We start from the raw sequence: 15,674 nt of genomic DNA on the forward strand, positions 1-15,674 counted from the left end.
GCCGTCTAACTCGGCAGCTACGACACGGAATATATCATAAGTCCGTTGGGATGATAAACCGGAAATCTTTAACGAGAATTCCTCGCGAGAATGTCTAGGAAAACCGTTTTACTTTTTAGAACCGTAATTTCAAAGAAAATCGCTATTTATCTCGTTTATCTTTTAACGTCTTTCGCGTGTAATACAAAGCGGGGAGGCAAATCAGATTCGTAATTTATTTAAGCTCGCTTTATACACAGAGTTTAGCATTTAAGACGATGCTCGCTCGTATGAAAATACGCTTAGAACTTGTAGCCGAGAAAACCGGCTTACCCGCCATTATCATTCACCTAATTTATGATACGGCGCAACGTCCGCTTCCATTCGAGACGTACTTTTTTACGCGCTTCTCAATTTATCTTCTTATGTTTACCGAGCTTCCACTCTCGCGAGTCATTCGCATGTGTGACACGTACCGAGCGAGTTGACACCGCAAATTAAGGGTTAATCCGTCATATCGAGGCTCATCCCGTTCCTTCTTGTGTATTTTTATAGCGCGACATACATAAACAACCACGGAAAAAGTACCTCGCGATAAAAAAAACAATATAAAAAATTATAAAAAATTATAAAAATGGGATTGAGAGAAAGGAGGAGAGAGCGTCTTTCTTGGTTTCCTCTCACTCTTCTTTTTTTTATTATTATTATTTTTTTTAATTATATTTATGAACTTGATATCTCGCTTTTAACCCCTTCATGCGCGCACATTGAGAGCCCCGATCGATCAAGATTAAGCCGCCGGTCGCGAATTTTAATTTACGTACGCGCGCAATCGAAATTCTGTTACTTTCGTCACCGCTGCGCAACGCGTATCCCGCTGCGAGTTCGCGCGGCTCCCGTTTCCACCGGCTTGCAAGTGAGAACTTATGTAAGTGCACTTTCGGAGACTTAATCTGCTTTTAGGCGCCACGGCGAGCACCAAGGTCCACGGTTACGGCGCTTACTTTGTCACGCGAGCGTTTCGCCATTCTCGTATTTTGAGTGTTCAAATCCCCTCTCTCCCGCTGTTAATCACTCCGTTGTGCGCCCGAGTCCTCTTTTGCGCTCGTTTAACGATGTAATTTATGTGACGCTACTAACATGTACGAGAACCGCGTAATTTACGACGTTACGCGGGCGTATTTTGTAACTGACAACGGACCGTAAACGTAACATTTTAAATATACATATATAGGTGCATATAAATATATAAATAACGATTGACGGATTTTACGGTGATCTCTTTTGTACCAGAATGAAAATGGCAATAAAGCCTGAATTTTGATACCTTCCTAATTGATGACCGACACTCACGCTTAAATCTCTGAATTTATTCTTTAATTTTTTTTAATTCCTGGCAAGAGGCCGAACTTTTAAAAGTATTTTTTATTAATTTATTATTATTATCACAAATATGCTTTCTCGCATATTAATTGTACAATTTATATATTTGAAACACCTTCGGTGAATAAACTAACTCGTCGTGGCGTTCATTATGCATCGATATTGATCAGGCCGATCTAGTATCGCATTCCTCCATATTGGCCGGGCATTAATCAAGGCGTAATACCGCGGTTGACCTTATTCAGCTGAGACACTGATCGGCGTTGGCGCCAACGATCTCACAACGTGCGAAACTTGAACGTCTCGATAGTGCATTCGCCAATTCGCCGATGCCTACGTGCCCCTCGTCGCCTCGACCTAGAAGCGAAAGTGGTCTTTATCGTGACAATACGCCCATCTTTTCCGTATACGTCGTGGGCGCAGGTGGTCTAGGCGTTAGAATTTCCGTGGCTTATTTTTATTTTTTTTTTTTCTTTTCCGCGGAGAACATTGGTACGAAGGTGCTTCGAACTCGACGATTTCGCGGTCTTAAAATTGACAGGCTGTACCGTGAGACGACGTCCTACTTTCGTCAATCGTAAAGCGCGATTTTTAACAATAACGTGCAATTAATCGCGTTGTAGATAGCGATCTTTCGGGACGCGAGCGATAATTACGCTTCGAGATGATTAAAGTATTAGGCATTGGATTTATAGATAGCTTGACGATTGCGAAAACGATATGCATATATCTTTCACTGAGAGATACAGATTTATAATACTGGACTATCGATATTAAACCTCGGGAATTACCGTCGTAGATCGATTTCAGCACCGCTCGCTTGCTAATTAGCGGAATAAAACGCGATCGTTTCAGCCGCGCCGCGAGACACTAATGTCTCGTTCACGTTGATTTACCCCTCCCCCTACCCCCCCGCATCAATCCCAAACACGGTCACGATAGTGCGCAATTAGCGTCAGCGTAATAGCGGCGTTCATTAACATTAACGATCGTATGGTAATGCGACCGGAGAAGTAATCGCGTATTGTTCACCCCACGGTGATAACGGAGGAGGCAGACTCGAAGAGGAGGCGATCGCCATCGCCAACATCCCACACGAATCCTCAATTAGATCCGCCTAAGAATTGCTAAACTGCGGAAAAGTCGGGTATTGTTTGCGAGCTAAGAATGGAACTTGGCTTGAGGAAATGGAGAAGCTATCTCTATTATTGGAAATTGCATAATCTCGCGTATGTACAGCGAACACGTTCGTCAAGTAGACTCTGTTTGATTAAAAAACAATTTTTTATTACATTAATTATTTATTTGATATTATTTTTATGAGATTTTTAACGTAAAATCGCAAAGTTAATTGAACCTCTTTAATTATTTTTCAACATAATCGCGTGAATTTCAGTAATCAGAACCTGGTGTTACGTTACTTATCGAAATTTGCACAGAAACTCCTCGATGGGGAGAAGCGCGACGAAATCGAATCCCTGACGAGACATTCGCGCCGTAGATCGCTCTAACGCCGGCACTCCGCGATGTAAATTCTGAGTCATCCGATCGCAGTCGCTCTTTACGTTACTATAGAATTTATATCTCCGTGGGAATGGGCGAATTTCCATGGACATGCATTCACCGTGCGCGCGTGGAAATAATTCTCACGCCGGCGACACAAATGGGCTCGATAACACAGACAGTCCGCGATTTCCAGTGTGAAATAGTTGAACTATATGCATTATTATTGGGAAAGTACAATGCGCGCGCGAGTCGAGACGCCTCGTGCATATAGAGAAATCGGCTGAAATTGTGACAGGCGCATCGTGAAGTTTACGTGAAATGCCGACTGCAACTCATTCCGATAAAATTATCAGATAAAATTTAAAATAATTTTAAAACAATGTTACTTCTATAAAATATCATTGTAGTTAAAAAATTTTGCAATTAAAGTGTGTCCGGTTACTTATTTATATTACGAGCATCGTCTTGTAGACTATAACGCGCAACTATACGTATAATTCGCGGAGTTATTTGCGCGTTTTGTTACGATAAGATAAGCAACGAAGGTCCGAAGATTTCTTCCGACGTATGTTGCGAATGCCGCGCGAGACTTCCAACGAGACCGCGTACAATGTCCGAGTTTTCGATTACGACGCGAGAGACGGTGCCGCCTCCGCGAGAAATGAATGGCGCCCGTGAAAAATTTATCAGCCATCGCCTCGCGCGATTTCAATTACGCAATTTCGAAACGAGACACGTCCGACGTGTCTCGCGGCCGGTTTTTCGCGCCGATGGACCAATCCCGCCGAGGAGTTTGATTGAACGGCAGATATCGCGATGCACTCGCGCGCGCATTTACGTACACGGGCTCGGTGAAGCCCCCCATGCCTTACAAGGAGCTAGCGCGGATCTGTTTATTCGAGCGCCGAGCAATTATTGCGATACCATCGCGTTCGAATTAAAGCGAGGAGGAGACAGGCGAGGATCGAGCGCGCGCAAAATGCGGCACGTGTTGCTACATTAATCATGCTTTTACAATGCACGAGGGTATGCCTCGATGCTCGGTACTTAAAAAAAAAAAAGAAAAAAGAAATTTCACTGCGTAACAACGTACGACATACGGCGACACGTAACGTTTCATTTTTGCTGACACTTGATTTTAAAAGTTGTGGATATATCTATTAAATTCGGGACCATTTTTCTAGTCTTATGCATTACACTTTTATTATTCGTTAATTATCTGTCATCGTTTGGATTTTTAATTTGTAGAAAATTCATTAACTTTACGCGAAGAATAATAATAAAAAAAAAAAATGTCAAATCGATTACCGAACCGATTAACACGTTAATTCGAACGCAAGTCATTTAATCGACGTCGATTAATCTCCCGCGAAGGGGGCAAGTAAAAATAAACCGCCTCGTTGAAACTTAGATTTATTGACTGTACAACGTTCTCGGATATTCATTAAGTATCCACTTGAACGATTCGATTGTTACAGCGAAGGAACAGCTGTCATTTTAAGCGGCGCCTCTTGAAATACACGCTCACTAATTTGAATCGATCGGCGGGCTAATGTCGCTCAATTTAGATCCCCGTTTCGCGCGTCTTGTATTAGAACCCAACGGTCTCACTTAAAGGAACCGTGACGTCGTAATACATATCCAACGGAATAGCTTCAGCAGCTACGTTTCATTCCGAAGCCGTTTTAATACACCGTAATTTTATGATAAATAAAATCTCCTACAAAGTTGATAACGCTGAATGAATAATGTATCAACGTCCGCCGTGGGGCGCCGGGTCAAAAGTGCATCGTCGAATTGAATGTCGCGAATCAACGTACGTCGCTCCGCGTCCTTGTTCGCACCTGCGGAATTCGATTCGATATTCTGCGGTGATCGCAGGCATCCGACCGGGGTGGAATTCCGCGGCAGCCGACACGGGGAACGTCGCGATTAATAGAAGCCGCGAAACGACAGCTGGGACAGATATTACCCGCGGGACGCCCATCCGGATGAGAGCAGGTGCGTTTCTCTAATTCCACGTTGCGGCGTGCACGCGATATCGTGCATGAATAATGCACCCCGATGCGTTATCGCGACGCGCGAGAAGACGCGAGGGCAAGGGAAGTGCCGTTTAACGAGGATCATTGCAAACGCGTCTCGATAATTACACAGGGCGCGTTGGAAAATGCAGGGTACGGGCGTACTGTGAAACGAGCGAAACTACCACTTTCGATCGGCAATTTCGCGCAATCGTTCTTGGTAATCGGTTATCTTCTTTTCGTCAATTTATCGGCGTGCCGATCAAACTGTTGTAAGAAAAATGAGGGGAATTTTTATTTCGCTTTTAATAATTTTTTTCTTTTATGCATATAAATTCTACTTCTTGAACCGTAATTAACGAAGACTATTAATAAACATTTAATACAGGCGAGTAAACTTGAGATTTGTGCTTTGCGTTTACCGATCGGGAGCCTCGAATTTGTTTCGTATCGCCAATTCATTTCGTGTCGCGGGCAGTGATGACGAATGATATAATTGGTTTATCAACTCGAACTAATCACAATTCAATCCGATGATGAATGCACCGACACTGATGCGATTACTACGTTAAACCACGTACCCTCGTCAGTTCCGCAGACAAGACGATTATACCGGCATTAATTGACTGAAAACGGTAGTCTCTTCTCTGCTTTCATCCTCACGCGCGTGCGACTGATTGCGTCTTCGTCGAATACAATCACGAAATGCCTCGTCGAAACTCGATAACCGATACCCACGTGCGTGAATCATACGACTGAATCGTGTCGTTACACGTTAACGATCATACCTATATTTACACGTCATTTACTTTAATTTAAAAAAAAAAAAAGAATCTTATTTTAAATCTTTTATTTAATCGCGCCTGCTTGAAACTTTACGATATATTAATTAAACGTTCGGGATATTTTGTATTCTTTACGACATTTTATCGATTTATTTTACGTCATATCGAGGAAAGAATTTTACATTCGCCAGATACTTGAAAATAATTTATGCCCGTAATATGAAGAAAAAACTTCGAACTTAATAAACGACACTGTTCGTAACTTATACTCAATATACCTCATGAAAAAGTAATTTCGACGTCATAAATTGTTTTTATAAGCTCTTTTGATTAAAAAAGGACCTGCCGGAGTGTATTTAGGGTACGACGTAATTATGAATTTATCGTTACGGAGGTGGCAATTTTATTTCGGCACCCACATAAATATAATAATTGGGACCGTTTTTCGGCTATCAAATCGGCTAAAACTTTTATAATAAAAGTTTCAGTGCCCAAGGGCGGTAATCGCAACTACAAAATTTATTACCAAGGTTACATTACACAGTCGTTTTTTTCAATTTATCGTTATGCGCGTTGAGAAAGGAGCTATTGAAGGCTCCCTCATTTATGGTGTTTTTTTTTTCTTCTTTTTTTTTCTCAATCATACTTTAAATAAACGCTCTAATCCGTGTGATGATGAAATCCGAGTCCATATTGAGTATTTTTAACATTGCGGATTTATTTAATATAGGGCTTGCTAGGGATAATTTAATTTTCATTAATAATTGAGAATAATAAATCTGCTATTTTTTGTGCGTATAATTAAACGTTAATACAATAAATTATTATTTATTTAATTAGAGTTGCTACTTTTAATATGATAAATATGCGCTGTAGAGAATCTAAAAATGATATTTTAACAAAATTAGCTGTTGATTTACCGCTTTAAAAAATAATAAATAATAGATCAATTTAGGACGCATTATGGTCTGCTGTATATTAAAACAAAAATGCACGTGAAGACGAGGTGGCCGAGTGGTTAAGGCGTTGGACTGCTAATCCAATGTGCTCTGCACGCGTGGGTTCGAATCCCATCCTCGTCGGGGAATCTTTTTTACATTGAAATTTTTTTTTTATTTATTAACAATGAACAATAACGCATTTATAATTTTTTAACGAAACTTTTTTCTCGAATTTCTTTAAATTAATTCACTAAAATTAAATAATTGCAGCAGTTGATATTCTTTTTGGTAATCTATGTTCTCCGTGTTTGACATTTATTTATTTAAATATTTTATATATTTTAATACTTTTAATACAATTATTTATTCGGATAATTGAGCCTTTAATTTTCCATTTATTAGAAACATCTCGCTGCAATCTAGATTCTAGCTCTCATAGCATTGTAATAGATCCCATTTAGCCGTTTTCTAAGAAAATCTTTTTCGAGGAGTCCTCGATAGTATAGTGGTTAGTATCCCCGCCTGTCACGCGGGAGACCGGGGTTCGATTCCCCGTCGGGGAGAATTCTTATTTTTGCACCTTTTCCCCTCACACCTGTCTCGCATTTTTTTTTAATATTCTTTTTTTTTTTTTAACTAGCAAAGTTACGACAAACGACGATTGCTCTCAAAACTTTTTCCGGCAAAATTGGAAAACAGATTTTACTGCTATTATAACTTGGATATTATCTCCAGAAAACTTACGTAATCAACAGTTATTTCACTAAAAAAGAAAGAATTACTTCGCACGCATGCGTCTCCGGTAAGCCCGAGCTCGAATTCGCGTAACTCGCGCCCGGCACTCAGCGACAATCGATAACGCGAGGACGCCTCCGTGGCTTAGAGCGGTTTACAGCGTGGCGCGGCTGCTCGAATCCGCTGTTTATCCCGCACCGGCGACGGTAACTCTAGGATAGAAAGCTCCGTGAGATATACGGCGTAAGGGCAGCCCTAAAGCGGGCCGCGCCAAAAAGGCAGCGCGGGGGGGAAGTTATGGCGTTGCGCGCGGATCGATTATTCTGCACACAATACGCCGGTACCGCGGCGATGCTGCTTGTCGCTACCTCGTGGATTTTCTCATTGCCACACGCGTACATCCCCGGCATCTTAATGTAATCTCGCGCGTTCTGATAGAAAGCACCTTCGGGAAGGGTTTGAATACAGTTAGGAGTGCTTAAAACGAGGCCCGGATACCGATTTGCGCGCTAGACGCAATTTACGCGCTCGCTCGTGCATCCGTCGGAGTATACATGCGGGTGTCTTGGGAACGCTGAGTAGGTACGACTTTACGATCGGTAATTCTGCGACACTTGCAATATTAATTATTAGGGGAGGGGGAAAGTGTCTGGCGGTAGTTTCGCTTACGGTCCACGCCTACAGCCTCATTAGACTTTCTTTTTATGCCCGCGTCGCGTTTATATCACGCGATAAGGGGAAATTTACCGTGCGCGATAAGGACTGCTTTTATCCGGTTATATTGTAGTATTCTATTTCTTTAAAGTTTCGCGTTGTTTTATGATTATTATAATTAAGTAAGCAATTTTGAGACGTCAGGGCGTGTTTGTAAATAAGATTTATAACGCAGAGACTTTTACGAGAGTAATTCCGTCTTGTTGTGCGCGCAGCTGGATTAATTATTATTATATTATGTAAATTAATAATGTAATGTGTCACATACATAATTATATGTATATACGTGCGTAATTAATAATAATTTGTTTATATTAATAATATGGCTAATGAGCGAATGCGCACGCTGACCAGTAAGATGGTTAATTAGAATTGAATATGAGAGGGACGCCCGATAATGAGACCTCATTAAGTAAATAGTAGGATCAATTGGATTTATAGAAATTACGTAATTACATGCAATACGGGTATTTGTAAATTCACAATTTATGTATTATAGTTGAATTTAGAACGTGCGTGTTCATTCTATCTGGAGAAAGATTTTACTTCCGTGCAACAGCCCGGCTAGCTCAGTCGGTAGAGCATGAGACTCTTAATCTCAGGGTCGTGGGTTCGAGCCCCACGTTGGGCGAATTTTTTTTGCTTACGTATTAATCTATAAAAAAACTTTGCCAGATGAAAGAGTCGCAAAAGCAGTTTGTTCTTTAAATTAAAATTAGCTAATTAGCCAACGACTGTTGGTTTTATCTATTAACTCTTTGACGAAATGAGCCATTACCATACCGCAAACACTCGACCTACGTTCTTGTTTTTCAAATTCTACATTCGGTAGATCGACAAAGAGACGTGCTACTATGCAAGTTACATCCGCGGCACTTGTCGAAATAAAAAGATCGTTTCATCAGCCGGCAAATGAACAAACGGGCCATTCGTGCACATATTATCCGCGTATCGGGAAAAAATATTTACCTCCGCCAGCTCCACTTTCAACTTTTGTTTGTCAAACAAAGTATACGCGCACGTGAATCGAGTGGCGTGTAGTTGTACCTCGAGAGAGTCGAGCGCGCATGCAGTTTCGCGGTGAAATCGGGTAAGCAAACGAACCGAGCTCGAGGAAGTTGTTGGATCGCAAACACGGGTTGTTCAAACAATTTTACGTCTTGCGCAACAATATAGCGGCGGGATGGTCGTCGTTAACGGTGTATAGTGCTCCTCTATGTCACCGAGTGGAATTGATTCTTTTATCTACGATTCAACCGGATAGAGTTTCACGCGATTGTCGTTTCTCACGGAAGTCTCGGACGGATGTCATTTGATAAAGAGAGATAAATCGTAGCCGGGGATCGTTCGATTGGGTTACCAGATGCAGCGACGCTGTTAGTACGGCTGCGGTAATGGGAAATCGATAAGCGCGTGTCACCTATATTGATGAGACATAGAATCTCATTTGGAGAATCTCATCAACTTGAAACTTGCGATATTCAAAGATATAGTATATCTCTATACGAGCGTTTCACTTAGCTACATTTAGCGATATTATTTACGTTGCAGTTCGAGATACCTCGAAGCGGATCTTACATTTTTTTTTTTCTTCCTCTTCGCTTCTTTCTGCTTCTGCGACTTTTTATTTAGATGAAATAAACCGCAGGCATCCATTCGCGGTAAAAATTGAATTCGATTCTGAAAGCAGCTTTCCGAACCAAGTTTCGCCGAGAACCGTTAGCTCGATAGTCGAGTCGCCGGTGAAAACGATTTCGTTTATTGACTAGCGCGTCTGGGCTGACCAGTCGAGGATGTGACAAAAGGTGGCGAGGGGTAAAAAAGGAAAGACGCGGAGCGACGATTGCTTTTCCTTCTGGCCGCAAGTAATACAGCGGCTTTCCGTGGTAAAGTGAAGTCCTTTCGCGACAATGGTTCTTGTCGTGAAGCACGAATGTGTCTCGCGAATCGCATTGCCGGGAACATTTCGTTTCCGTCCTTGTCGCCGCGACGGTAGATAAAAAATAGCACTGACTGATAGGACCATCGGGATCCCTTTGTTCGCGGATAAAATAAATTTTCACGTGAAAAATGGAAATGAGGGAATAAAGCAAATAAATCAACTAAAACTTTTAAGTCTTAACCTATTTTAAAATAGCGCTGACGACAAAAATACGCAACGTTTTTTTTATTCTGGAGCTTTTGGACGTGAGAAAAAAATTCTTTTTACGAGGGAAACCGCCTCACCGTGTCCTGTACGTTATTATACTTGTTTCGTCGCGAGGATTTCACACGGTTTGTTCGACGTAAAAGACGCGTTGTAAATCCGCGGATTTCGATGAATGGGCACGTCATTTCATCGCTTCTCATATCCGCGCTATCTTCCGGATGCCGCAGCTCTTACAAAAGCTCGCCGGCGCTGGCCCTTAAGCGCTTGTCGTTAATCAAACGAGATTTATGCTCTTGGCGATTTTCGCGTCGCATAAACGAGAGCGTAAAGTTCGCCATCAACATCCAACGACCGGGAGCCACCTCATAAAATATCGGGGGAGGAGAGGAAAAAAAAGTCTCGATTACAAAGCTTTCCGGAATGCTTTTACTTCGCAGGCTGTAAACTAATTGTTTGTTCCCGTTTAAACGTTGAAAATTATTCATCGAATGGAATATGCCGATAACGAGAACGGAGTGGACTTAATTTATTTATTTATTTCTTGTCAATCAATAGAGTATAACGCAGAACAAACTGACATAATGATAGCGCGACGACGCGCATTGCAATGTGCAATTTATGCTAGGCGACATTTGTTGCATCGGAAATATTCGCGTCCATCGGGACCGGATTGATTGAATAATCGCGATCGACGTGCCGTGAATTCGCGCGTGAAAATGCAGTAGGCCGCCGACGCGCGTTCCACTCGTCGTGCAGCTCATAGCGAATTACCTGCGCGCGTTTAAACACGTCCTGCACCTTCGGCTGACACCCTTCTATGCACCTCGCGAGGTATTGACTGCAGTAAAAAAGGGATACGCGCGACTAACTGTTGGTTAAAAAAAAAAGAGCGAAAAAAAGGGGGAAAAAAATACGAAAACGGAAAAGAGAAGGCACGAGGGAAGGAAAAAAAAAAAAAAAAGAGAACAGTTGATGCTGCATTCGAGGGTCGTCGTGCGCGAACGAGGGGCGGCACGCCGCAAAAGATCTCGACGGAATAAATACGCGGGGATGCGGGCGCACCCAAAGACGCATCGCACCCTCGCGTTTACGACGCGTTTGACGTTGCCGTTCAACGGAGCCACCCCACCTCCCATGGGCGCGTACTTCAGTCTCGCGATAAACGAAGCCGGTAATTGCCGTCGCCACGCCTGTTTGCGAAGCTTCATCGCGAGTGATCGATGCGCATTTTAGCTTAGGAAAGTTCGTTAATCCTCTATCCAGGTATTCTAATGAATGAACAGATACGTTTAGCTATCGAATAAAATGTGGTTGGTCTCTCGTATACACCCGTTGAAAAAAAAATCCCGTGGCGCGGTGTCGGTAGGTTTTTATTCGTCAGGGATATCTCGTTTAAGTTAATTACGTAATTTAAGATAGTCAAAAGGCACTATCGCGAATAATGGGCAAACATCCTGATGTCCTTGCGTATCCACGGTGCCTCCAGCGAGACGGAAAATTCACGTAGGGTGGTAGCCACGGGGGATTTCTCGGGCTGCAGAAGGGAGAGAAAGTGCGTACACGTTTGGTATCTCGTAACGTCCAGTTTGCATACACTAACGACAGCTGAGACGACTTTAGGACGTGTGTATGCACACACGTGGGTACTAGGACCGAGTGGCCGAGCGCGCGCGTATTGACACATTCGAAGCCCGTCGAGTCAGGTTACTCGGCCGAAACCTCGTAGCCCCCGACCAGTAGGGTGTGTAAATCGGTCTTACGCGACGTGATCCCGAAATGTAGCCCGCTTTGCAGCGGAGCGTGCGACGTGCACGAGGCCACGGAAAGCACCTCGAGGAGACGGCAGATTTTTTTTTTGCGCTCTCCCTTTTCCGGCATGCTCGGCGAAGCGCGACCGAGCCAACGGGAGAGAGACGGAAAGAACGCGCGCGGCGATATTCGCTAACGAGCCGTGAAATGAATCGTACATTGTTCCGGGCACAGAGAGCGCACGTCGTCCTCGCGTTCACACGTGCGCCCGAAATCGAGAGGAGAGACCGCCGGGCGAGCTGCGGAAGGAAAGCGGCCCGATTGACCGTGAAATTCGCTGTCGTTGTCGTCGTATCGCGACGAGGCTCTTTCGACCGAGGAAAAGTGACCACGGGCGATTATTACGCCGACGTTGCATCTCTCCTCTCGTTGACGGACGCGTCGTCCAAGTGCATCCCCCAACGTGTTGTCCCTCCGGCGACTAGTCTCCTTTTTTCTTTCGCGCTCGCTCTGCTGAAGCGAAGACGCGGTTGTTACAACTCCCTAAGTGCTTCGCGTATGCTTAAAATACCACGAACGATCGACCGGTGTTTGCGTAACTAATTAACGTGATCAATCAACGCATACGTTTGATATGTATAGAGCTGAATGGCAATAGCTTTTGTATTTTTTTTATTTTTTTTTAATTTAGAAAGAAAGAAAAATAATGCACGCAATGTAAACGAATAAAACGGGCCCCTCCTGCCATTACACTGATTTTTCTTTCTCTGCGAAAAATCCCGCTCCAGTCGCTGCTACCTTCGTCCTAAACATCGGAAGTCGATCTTAATATTTTATCGTCCCGCCGGCAGTCTCGCGATAAAATATTCAGAAAGCTGGTTGTCGTTCAAAGTTTACTGCTCCGTTTGAAATGGTTCGTAACTGCTGTACATGTTGGACCAAAGTACAACGTAATAAAAATAAAGTAATACTTGAAAATTAAATAATCGACCAAGTTAAACTAAGGTTTCCTTCTTTTTTTTTATTTTTTATTAAAAATATATTTGCGAGTAATAACTGTAGAATTTATACGATAAAGTTAAATGGCGCGTTTGTTATAGGAAATGTTTAGAGAATTGTCAAAGATCCACGTGTGTAAATTAAATTGTACTTTTATTTTATTGAGAGACAAAATGTTTCCAATTTAAAAAAAAAAAAGAAAAAAATCTTTCTTTTCTGAAACTCGAAAAATGTTGAAACTTTCTGCAGTGTAATTTTTTTCCTGGGGGTCGGGTATATGAAACCGAGAATTTTGGGTGGCATTGCGGAACTTGCTGAATTACGACGTCATTAAAATCTCTTCGCGCTGAGTATCCCGTGAGGAATCGCTTTTTCTTTCCTTTTAGCTTCGTCGCAGAATCGTTCGTCGTGGGTGTGCCCGGTTGACAAACTGCTTTAAACGACACCAGCTATTTCCGGTTTCTGCATCTTTCACAGTTGTCGGTAGTCATCGGTCTTTTTATCAACCCTTTTTTGTAAAGTAACGAATAATTATCAATGCAAATTTACGATATGTACAAGAAAAAGATAATTTATTTTCTAAATACGTAATTTTACTTAGCAAGAGGGGGTCTATCTTTTTCGTTGATACGTAGATTAATCTCGATCTTAAAATTATGTATCTGGCTATTTTAAATATCTATAATTTATCATAATGGTATGCACGTACGAGCACAATTTGCATTACTCCTCGTTATTTAAAGCGTAATGCACACGTCGTGCTGTCGCACGCTAACGCGATTTTGTTCGCGAGCGAATTTGCATCGTGAAATTAAATTTCGCGAACGGAGATCGACAGATCGTTCGTAAATCGGGAGGGGAATTGGGTTTGCTCTCGGGGCCATCGGGGTTACACGATCGGGGCGAAATCACCGGCTATCGGCATCTCGTCGCGGAACGCAATTCGTCGCGTGTCCGCCGGTTTTCCGAGAGTTCTCTGCCTCAAGAAAATCCGCCTAGGTCAGATTATTCCGTTATCGCGGGAGAAATCGCCGAGTCTCGACCGATAGCGTCCGGCAGCACGTCGGGATTACCCGCGTTGTACTCTACAAGGAAGTAAAGCTTACGCGGCGATATCGACTCCCGATGACATCCGATAATCCCCGGAATATAGCCACCAGCGAACGTGACTCCGGGAAGAAGAAAAGTCGCTCGTATAAATCGTGATAATATTCCGCATTCCTTAGCGATAATAGCGCAGTGGAACGTCGCGTCGCTGGCAAGGAAAAATATTTTCGTTCGGCGACCAGCGTTTCGGGATCTTAGATCTTGTTTTGCCCGTCGTCTTTTAAAATATTTATTATCTGGCGGTAAATGAGTCTTTTACGTCGAAGACGCGATTTTTAAGAATAAATCAAGCTACAAGTAAACTTAATATTAGGTTACACCGATGAGAGAGTTCGTGCATTAAGAACACTTTAATAAAAGAAAAAAGAAAAAAAAAAGAAAAATTGAGGTTTAGTATATAGCTGAAAAGCTTTTCGTGTATTTTATCCTGTTATTTTTCGCGCGACGTTATACTCCGTACGTCAAACGGCAAAAGTAATCGATCGATTGCGAGTATATCCCGCCGCTTAGGACATTTCTGCCTTTCAACGAACGAGTCCATTTTCCCATCGACCTCGTACTTGCATACGGCGTAATTCTGATTGGCGAGCTGAAAAAGGAAAAAAAAAGAAAAGGACCGGGCGGAAAAATCGGGTTCCCGACTGTCTGCGACTTGCGGAACGATATAATTGCGCTGCGCGCGGCATTATCCGCGGAAAAGCTGACGCAGCTTCCGCCCTGGATGTCGGCCAGGATAAATATCAATTTCACGATACGTCCGCGGATATTCTCTCTCTCATTCGGCCGGCCGAACCCGCCGCGACCTGCCGACAGGCCTCGAATTCCGCGGCTGGTTTTGATTTACGGACGCCCGATTCTCAAGCGCGTAACGTTTAAGTCTGGAAATATCGTTGGCCGCTTCTTCTCCGTCAGGTAAAAGGAGATACGCGATACGCGTGTTTTTTTTTTTTCCATAAAAGTATCATATCGCCAGTAAAAGGCCTAAGCTTTCTGGGGATATAGAATTTCTCGGACGACTGCGAGCATTTTTTTCTTTCTTTCCTTTTTTTTCTCCCGAACGTTTATCTCCCCCCGCATAAAACGGGAGTCGTCTTCCAATATGCATAGCAAGTGCGAGCTTTCGTTAGTTGATGTTATTGGATTTTCTTTTATTTCGACTAGCCGTTTCCTTGGCGGATACAAACGCGAATCTATACACACACGCATAACACACGTCCCTCCGGCGCGTTACACTCGTAACTTTACGACACTCGTAAAAGTCGCTCGATGGCAGCGGAATTCTTTTTTTTATGTCGAAAAGTAGGATTTTATACGGACAAGTGCAGGCCGTCAGAGAAAGCGGGCTGAATAATAGCGCGTGTGGCGAAATAAAATTCAAACTGCTCGGATATTAAAGATAGCCGCGCCGGCTCACGTAACGCTATTGTTACGAACTCACCGTTACGCACGCATTGATAAACACAAAGTAGATTAATAGAAGTTTGGCCGACATAGTTCCGTTTATAATGATACAATGCTTTTTGTATCGAAATCGTTTTTCTATTTAAAAATAATTATTCCTCTCTACGGCTTAAAACCGACGCTAAGTAGTTCTCTCTCGCTTGGC

The 15,674-nt window shown here is 42.9% G+C and overlaps 1 protein-coding gene and 3 non-coding genes across 4 annotated transcripts in view; all 4 read left to right on the top strand.

Moving 5' to 3' along the window:
• Window positions 1–15,674, top strand: part of LOC139108341 (uncharacterized) — a 64,519-nt gene that overhangs the window by 1,936 nt on the left and 46,909 nt on the right. The window lies entirely within an intron of this gene.
• Window positions 6,675–6,756, top strand: Trnas-gcu (transfer RNA serine (anticodon GCU)). The gene has a single exon. It is a non-coding gene; the product is annotated as a tRNA-Ser (tRNA).
• Window positions 7,107–7,178, top strand: Trnad-guc (transfer RNA aspartic acid (anticodon GUC)). Its single transcript has one exon. It is a non-coding gene; the product is annotated as a tRNA-Asp (tRNA).
• Window positions 8,623–8,695, top strand: Trnak-cuu (transfer RNA lysine (anticodon CUU)). The gene has a single exon. It is a non-coding gene; the product is annotated as a tRNA-Lys (tRNA).

Source organism: Cardiocondyla obscurior, linkage group LG15 (genome assembly GCF_019399895.1).
Source record: "Cardiocondyla obscurior isolate alpha-2009 linkage group LG15, Cobs3.1, whole genome shotgun sequence".
Classification (NCBI taxonomy): domain Eukaryota; kingdom Metazoa; phylum Arthropoda; class Insecta; order Hymenoptera; family Formicidae; genus Cardiocondyla; species Cardiocondyla obscurior.